General features: G+C 38.1%; 1 non-coding gene across 1 annotated transcript; it reads left to right on the forward strand.

The window, feature by feature from the left end:
• The first annotated feature begins 3162 nt into the window (after nt 1-3162).
• On the forward strand, nt 3163-3270 carry LOC112753843 (small nucleolar RNA R71). The gene has a single exon (XR_003178207.1). It is a non-coding gene; the product is annotated as a small nucleolar RNA R71 (small nucleolar RNA).
• Nucleotides 3271-9307: the final 6037 nt, after the last annotated feature.

Here is a 9307-nt window from a genome sequence, read left to right on the forward strand (position 1 = left end):
ACCTTTGATCAAAGTTGACTCTCCTTGTGTAGGGGCGTGCATTCTCTTCCATCATTGGCAAGTTGAACGCCAACCTTACATTTTCCGGACTAAAATCTAAGTAATTCCCCCGAACCATGGTGAGATAATTCTTTGGGTTCGGGTTCTTACTTTGATCATGGTTCCTTGTGATCCATGCATTAGCATAGAACTCTTGAACCATTAGAATTCTGACTTGTTGGATGGGGTTTGTTAGAATTTCCCAACCTCTTCTATGGATCTCATGTCGGATCTCCGGATACTCATTTCTCTTGAGTTTGAAAGGGACCTCGGGGATCACCTTCTTCTTGGCCACAACATCATAGAAGTGGTCTTGATGAGCTTTGGAGATGAATCTTTCCATCTCCCATGACTCGGAGGTGGAAGCTTTTGTCTTTTCTTTCCCTTTTCTAGAGGATTCTCCGGTCTTAGGTGCCATCAATGGTAATGGAGAAACAAAAAGCTTATGCTTTTACCACACCAAACTTAGAATTTTACTCGCCCTCGAGCAAGAGAAGAAAGAATAGATGAAGAAGAAGAAGAAAATATGGAGGAGAGGATGGAGAGGTGTATTCGGCCAAGAAGAGGAAGAGAGGGTTGTGTTGTGTGAAAATAAAGAAGAATGGAGGGCTTTATATAGGGAAGGGAGGGGGGGTTAAGGTTCGGCCATATGGGTGGGTTTGGGTGGGAAATTGATTTTGAATTTTGAAGGTAGGTGGAGTTTATGAGGTAGGTTTATGGGGAAGAGTGGATGATGTGAATGGTGAAGTGGTGATATGGAAGAGAGATTGAGGTGATTGGTGAAGAGTTTTGGGAAAGAGTGTTTATTGGGAAGAGAGGATGAACATTGAGAAGAGGGAAGAGAGTGAGTGGAGGTAGGTGGGGATCCTGTGGGGTCCACAGATGCTGAGTTGATCCTGTGGGGTCCACAGATCCTGAGGTGTCAAGGATTTGCATCCCTGCACCCATTAGGCATGTAAAATGCCTTTGCATGCAATTCTGGCGTTTAAACGCCGAATTGATGCTTGTTCTGGGCGTTTAACGCCCAGATGCAGTATATTTCTGGCAACGCCAGCCAGATGCTTGTTTCTAGCATTCAGTGCCAGCTCTTCTTCACTGTGCATTTCTGGCGTCTGAACGCTAGGATGTTGCTTGTTTCTGGCGTTCAACACCAGAAACATGCTCTGTTCTGGTGTTGAACGCCAGACAGATGCTCCTTACTGGCGTTTAAACGCCAGTGAGATCCTCCTCCAGGGTGTAATTTTTCTTCTGCTGTTTTTTTGATTCCATTTTCAATTTTTATATTTATTTTGTGACTCCACATGATCATGATCCTAATAAAACATGAAATAACAATAAAAATAAATTAAAATTAGATAAATAAAAATTAGGTTGCCTCCCAACAAGCACTTCTTTAATGTTAATAGTTTGACAGTGGGCTCTCATGGAGCCTCACAGATGTTCAGAGCATTGTTGAGACTCCCCAACACCAAACTTGGAGTTTGGATATGGGAGTTCAACACCAAACTTAGAGTTTGGTTGTGGCCTCCCAACACCAAACTTAGAGTTTGACTGTGGGGGCTCTGGTTGACTCTGTTTTGGGAGAAGCTTACTGTGCCTCTTTTCCATGTTTACAGAAGGATGTCCTTGAGTTTTAAACTCAAGGGAGTCCTCATTCAATTGAAGGACTAATTCACCTCTGTCAACATCAATCACAGCTCTTGTTGTCGCTAGGAAGGGTCTTCCAAGGATGATGGATTCATCCTCATCCTTCCCAGTATCTAGGACTATGAAATCAGCAGGGATGTAAAGGCCTTCAACCTTTACTAACACGTCTTCTACTTGTCCATAAGCCTGTTTTCTTGAATTGTCTGCCATCTCTAATGAGATTTTAGCAGCTTGCACCCCAAAGATTCCCAGTTTCTCTATTACAGAGAGGGGCATGAGGTTTATCCCTGAACTAAGGTCACACAGAGCCTTTTCAAAGATCATGGTGCCTATGGTACAAGGTATTAGGAACTTTCCAGGATCCTGTTTCTTCTGAGGCAATGTCAGTTGATCCAGATCACTTAGTTCATTGGTGAACAAGGGAGGTTCATCTTCCCAAGTCTCAATACCAAATAATTTGGCATTCAGCTTCATGATTGCACCAAGGTACTTGGTAACTTGCTCCTTAGTGACATCCTCATTCTCTTCAGAAGAGGAATACTCATCAGAGCTCATGAATGGCATAAGGAGGTTCAATGGAATCTCTATGGTCTCTAGATGAGTCTCAGATTCCTTTGGTTCCTCAGAGGGAAGCTCCTTATTGATCACTGGATGTCCCAGGAGGTCTTCTTCCTTGGGATTCACGTCCTCCCCTTCCTCTCTAGGTTCGGCCGTGTTGACTATGTCAATGGCCTTGCACTCTCCTTTTGGATTTTCTTCTGTATTGCTTGGGAGAGTACTAGAAGGGATTTCAGTGATCCTTTTACTCAGCTGGCCCACTTGTGCCTCCAAATTTCTAATTGAGGACCTTGTTTCATTCATGAAACTTACAGTGGCCTTAGATAGATCAGAGACTAAGTTTGCTAAATTAGATATATTTTGTTCAGAGTTCTCTGTCTGTTGCAGAGTGGATGATGGAAAAGGTTTACTATTGTTAAACCTATTTCTTCCACCATTATTAGAGCCTTGTTGAGGCTTTTATTGATCCTTCCATGAGAGATTTGGGTGATTTCTCCATGAGGGATTATAGGTGTTTCCATATGGTTCACCCATGTAATTCACCTCTGCTATTGTAGGGTTCTCAGGATCATAAGCTTCTTCTTCAGAAGATGCCTCTTGAGTACTATTAGATGTAGCTTGCATTCCATTCAGACTCTGAGAAATCATATTGACTTGCTGAGTCAATATTTTTTTCTGAGCCAATATGGCATTCAGAGTATCAATTTCAAGAACTCCCTTCTTCTGAGGCGTCCCATTGCTCACAGGATTCCTCTCAGAAGTGTACATGAACTGGTTATTAGCAACCATGTCAATGAGTTCTTGAGCTTCTGCAGGCATTTTCTTTAGGTGAATGGATCTACCTGCAGAAGTATCCAATGACATCTTAGCTAATTCAGACAGACCATCATAGAATATATCCAGGATGGTCCATTCTGAAAGCATGTCAGAAGGACACTTTTTGGTCAGTTTCTTGTATCTCTCCCAAGCTTCATAGAGGGATTCACCTTCTTTCTGTCTAAAGGTTTGAACATCCACTCTAAGCTTACTAAGCTTTTGAGGAGGAAAGAACTTGGCTAAGAAAGCCGTGACCAGCTTATCCCAAGAGTTCAGGCTATCTTTGGGTTGAGAGTCCAACCACACTCTAGCTCTGTCTCTTACAGCAAAAGGGAAAAGCATGAGCATGTAGAATTCAGGATCTACTCTATTAGTCTTAACAGTATCACAGATCTGCAAAAATTCAGTTAAGAACTGAAAAGGATATTCAGATGGAAGTCCATGAAACTTGCAGTTCTGCTGCATCAGAGAAACTAATTGAGGTTTCAGCTCAAAGTTGTTTGCTCCAATGGTAGGGATGGAGATGCTTCTTCCATGTAAATTGGAATTAGGTGCAGTAAAGTCACCAAGCATTCTCCTTGTATTATTATTATTTTCGGCTGCCATCTCCTCTTCCTGTTCGAAAAATTCTGAAAGGTGCTTGCTGGATTGTTGTAATTTAGCTTCTCTTAGTTTCCTCTTCAGAGTCCTTTCAGGTTCTGGATATGCTTCAACAAGAATATTCTTGTCCTTGCTCCTGCTCATATGAAAAAGAGGGAACAGAAAAATAATAATAACAGGGATCCTTTTTACCCAGGTATAGAGGTTCCCCTGTGTGAGTAGAAGAAGGAAAGAAGAGAAAATCTGAACTCAGAGAGAGAGAGGGTTCGGATTTTTGATGAGTGAGGGAGAGATGTTAGTAGATGAATAAATAAACAGAAGGAGATGAGAGAGAAGGATTTTTGAAAATTATTTTTGAAAAATGGTTAGTGATTTTCGAAAATTAAAAGAAGAAACAAATTAAAATTGAAGTTTGAAACAAGTAGTTAATTAAAAAGAATTTTTAAAAAAGAGGAAGATATTTTCGAAAATTAGAGAGAGAGGGTTAGTTAGGTAGTTTTGAAAAAGATAAGAAACAAACAAAAAGTTAGTTAGTTAGTTAGTTGAAACAAATTTGAAAATCAATTTTGAAAAGATAAGAAGATAGGGAGTTAGAAAAGATATTCTAAAATCAAATTTTTGAAAAATATATGATTTTGAAAAAGATAAGATAAAAAGATATTTTCGAAAAGATATGATTGAAATTAGTTTTGAAAAAGATTTGATTTTTAAAATCACAATTAATGACTTGATTCACAAGAAATCACAAGATATGATTCTAGAACTTAAAGTTTCAATCTTTCTTAACAAGTAAGTAACAAACTTGAAATTTTTGAATCAAAACATTAATTGTTGATGATATTTTCGAAAATTATGAGATAAAATTAAGAAAATGATTTTTGAAAAATATTTTTAAAATTTTCGAAAATAAATAAGAATAATGAAAAAGATATGATTTTTGAAAAAGATTTTGAAAAAGATAAGATTTTTAAATTGAAAATTTGATTTGACTCATAAGAAACAACTAGATTTTAAAAATTTTTGAAAAAAAGTCAATCCAAATTTTCGAATTTTATGAGAGAAAAAAAAAGGAAAGATATTTTTTTGATTTTTGAATTTTTTTTATGAGAGAGAAAAACATGAAAATGATGCAATGCATGAAAATTTTGGATTAAAATATGTGATGAATGCAAGAATACTATGAATGTCAAGATGAACACCAAGAACACTTTGAATGTCAAGATGAACACCAAGAACATATTTTTGAAAATTTTTGTATGCAAAGAAAACATGCAAGACACCAAACTTAGAAATCTTTCATGTTCAGACACTATGAATGCAAAAATGCACATGAAAAACAAGAAAAGACACAAAACAATAAAATATGAAGATCAATCAAGAAGGTTTATCAAGAACAACTTGAAGATCATGATGAATGCAATGCATGAATGCAATTTTCGAAAAATGCAAGATGAGTATGCAATTGACACCAAACTTAAAAATTGACTCAAGACTCAAACAAGAAACACAAAATATTTTTTATTTTTTTTTTATGATTTTATGATTTTTTTTTTGTATTTTTATTTTATATTTTTCGAAAATTAGTGTGAAAAAGAAAAATAAGGATTCCAAAATTTTTTAATATGAATTCCAGGAATCTTGCACTCTTATTCTAAAGCTCCAATCTGAGGGTTAGACATGGCTTAATAGCCAGTCAAGCTTTAGCATGTAAATCTTTTGGATCTGGAACAGCAGCAGGTGGATTAGCAACAACTAGCTTGCTCTTGATAATGTTGGGTTGGAAGCCCCAATCCAAATGAATTTAGACATGGCTTTACAGCCAGTCAGGCTTCAACATGCTTCATGAAACACTAGAATTCATTCTTAAAAAAATTTTAGAATAATTTTCGAAAACAGATGAGAAATTTTTGAAAGATTTTTGAAAAATTTTTGAAATTTTTTTTTGAAAACAAAATAAGAAGAAAATTACCTAATCTGAGCAACATGATGAACCGTCAGTTGTCCAAACTCGAACAATCCCCGGCAACGGCGCCAAAAACTTGGTGCACGAAATTGTGATCTCAGGCAACGGTGCCAAAAACTCTGTATGCACGTCTTAATAAATCGTTTTTTATTCATAACTTCGATACAACTAACCAGCACGTGCACTGGGTCGTCCAAGTAATAAACCTTACGTGAGTAAGGGTCGATCCCACGGAGATTGTCGGTATGAAGCAAGCTATGGTCACCTTGTAAATCTCAGTCAGGCGGATATTAAATGGTTTATAGTATTTTCGAAAATTTATAATAAATAAATAGAAAATAAAGATAGAAACACTTATGTATATCATTGGTGAGAATTTCAGATAAGCGTATGGAGATGCTTTCGTTCTTCTGAACTTCTGCTTTCCTGCTGTCTTCATCCAATCAATCTTACTCCTTTCCATGGCTGGCTTTATGTAAGGACATCACCATTGTCAATGGATAATTTTCATCCTCTCTGGAAAATGGTCCGATGCGCTGTCACTGCATGGCTAATCCTCTGGAGGCATCACCGTGGTCAATGGCTGCATCCCATCCTCTTGTGAAAATGGTCCAAATGCTCTGTCACAGCACGGCTAATCATCCGAGGTTCTCGATCATACTGGAATAGGATTCACCCTCCTTTTGCGTCTGTCACTACGCCCAGCACTCGCGAGTTTGAAGTTCGTCACAGTCATTCAATCCCAGAGTCCTACTCGGAATACCACAGACAAGGTTTAGACTTTTCGGACTCTCATGAATGCCGCTATCAGTCTAGCTTATACCACGAAGATTCTGATTAATAAATCCAAGAGATAATCATCCAGTCTAAGGTGGAACGGCAGTGGTTGTCAGGCACGCGTTCGTGGGGGAATGATGATGATTGTCACGTTCATCACATTCATGTTGAAGTGCGAATGAATATCTTAGAAGCGGAATAAGTTGAGTTGAATAGAAAAACAGTAGTACTTTGCATTAATCTTTGAGGAACAGCAGAGCTCCACACCTTAATCTATGGAGTGCAGAAACTCTACCGTTTGAAAATACATAAGTGATGAAGGTCCAGGCATGGCCGAATGGCCAGCCCCAAACGTGATCAATATGATCCTAAGATGAACTAAAAATCATAAGATGTCTAATACAATAGTAAAAGGTCCTATTTATACTAAACTAGTTACTAGGGTTTACAGAGATAGGTAATTGGTGCATAAATCCACTTCTGGGGCCCACTTGGTGTGTGCTTGGGCTGAGCTTGAATGTTACACGTGCAAAGGCTCTTTCTGGAGTTGAACGCCAGGTTGTAACGTGTTTCTGGCATTTAACTTCAGACTGCAGCGTAGAACTTGCGTTCAACGCCCTTTTACGTCATCTAAACTCGGCCAAAGTATGGACTATTATATATTTCTGGAAAGCCCTGGATGTCTACTTTCCAACGCAATTAGAAGCACGCCATTTTGAGTTTTGTAGCTCCAGAAAATCCACTTTGAGTGCAGAGAGGTCAGAATCCAACAGCATCAGTAGTCCTTCTTCAACCTCTGAACCTGATTTTTGCTCAAGTCCCTCAATTTCAGCCAGAAAATACCTGAAATCACAGAAAAACATACAAACTCATAGTAAATTCCAGAAATGTGAATTTAACATATAAACTAATGAAAACATCCCTAAAAGTAACTGGATTCTACTAAAAACATACTAAAAACAATGCCAAAAAGCGTATAAATTATCCGCTCATCACTTATATTGTATCATCTCTATTTTTCAGGATGTCAGATAAAGGAAAAGCTATAGCTACTACGTCCAAAAAGAGGAAGCACTCTAAGACCTCTACCCCCTCACCATATGCTAACCATGCCAAGAATTCGCTAAATGAAGAAGACAAAGAAAATCAGCTACTCCCATCCACTGATTCAACCAAATTCCCAAACCTCTATTACGAGCTATGCTTCTCCAGTTATAAAAAGAAAAATCTGAACATTGAGAAGATGCTGAACCTTCCCAATGAAGTGAGGCGTGCCATAAACACCCGCATCTCGGAGCTGGGATTGGATTTCGTTGATAGGGACTTAGGAAGGATTAACATCTCATGGGTTAAGGAGTTTTACTATAACTTCTTCCGAGCGAACTTGGATTCAGTGCACCTAAGGGGTAGAGAGATTATGATCACTGAGGATGCTATAGGGGATGTGATAAACCACTATTTTATGATTTATCTTGTTCTCAATTGAGTGGTTTTTATCTACTCTTTACCCACTTATTCATACTATTTGCATGGTTTTACATTTGCCTTCCTAATTATGTGCTTTGATTGAAAACATGCTTCTTTGATCTTATATTTGCTTATTATTAATCCTCTCTTATTACCATTAGATGCCTTGATATATGTGTTAAGTGTTTTCAGATATTATAAGGCAGGAATGGCTCAGAGGGTAGAAAGGAAGCATGCAAAAGTGGAAGGAATACAAGAAGTTGAAGAAGTTGCTAAGCTGTCCAGCCTGACCTCTCTGCACTCAAACGGCTATAACTTGAGCTACAGAGGTCCAAACGATGCGGTTCTAGTTGCGTTGGAAAGCTAACGTCCGGGGCTTCGATTTGATATATAATATGCCATAGTTTCTCTGAGGCTAGGCGACGCGACCGCGTGCTCCATGCTGCCGCATCGCAAGTGACGAAAATCAGCGAATCTGAATTCGAAACCAGCGAATTCTGGACTGTTTCTGACCCAGTTTGCGCCCCAGAAAACACAGATTAGAGGCTATAAAGTGGGGGACCGCATCTATTCATGAGGAGGCTCTCACAATTCACAATTTTAGGAGTAGATGTAGTTTTTAGAGGGAGAGGTTCTCTCCTCTCTCTTAGGATTAGGATTTAGGATTTCTCTTAGTTTTAGGAGTGACTCTCAATCCCAGGTTCTTTATTTTTATTTATTTTTCCAATTTAATTTATGAATTCCCATGTTATGATTTGAACATTTTATTTAACATAATTCGAAGTATTTCAGACTCATGATTGCTCTCTTTAATTTGTTAATGCTCTGTGTTTATCCAAGTTATTTTCATTCAAGTAGATTCTCTTCCCTTTTGGCTTTGGTTAGGTAATTGGTAACACTTGAATTGTCAAACTCATGAGTGGTTGAAATTGGCTGATTTTGCTTTAGCTAGGATTGCTCTAACACTAGTCTCTCCACAGGAGTTGACTAGGACTTGAGAATCAAGCTAATTAGTCCACTTGACTTAACTAAGTGGGATTAAAATCCAATTCTCATCACATCTAATAAGGATAACAAGGACAGGATTTCCGGTTCTCATACCTTGCCAAGAGATTTTATTATTATTATTTTATGTTACTTGCCATTCAACATACTGCTCCCTTAATTTCTAAAAACCCTACCATTACTTTCTCAAACCCCCAAATTTACAATCTCCATAACCAATAATAAGAACATACCTCCCTGCAATTCCTTGAGAAGACGACCCGAGGTTTAAATACTTGGTTATCAATTTTAAAGGGGTTTGTTACTTGTGACAACCAAACGTTTGTACGAAGGTATTTTTGTCGGTTTAGAGACTATATCTACAACGCAACTGTTTTTATGACATTCTTTACTGGCAAAAATCCTAACGTCAAAATGGCGCCGTTGCCGGGGAAT

This window comes from Arachis hypogaea, chromosome 15 (genome assembly GCF_003086295.3).
Source record: "Arachis hypogaea cultivar Tifrunner chromosome 15, arahy.Tifrunner.gnm2.J5K5, whole genome shotgun sequence".
Taxonomy (NCBI): Eukaryota; Viridiplantae; Streptophyta; class Magnoliopsida; order Fabales; family Fabaceae; genus Arachis; species Arachis hypogaea.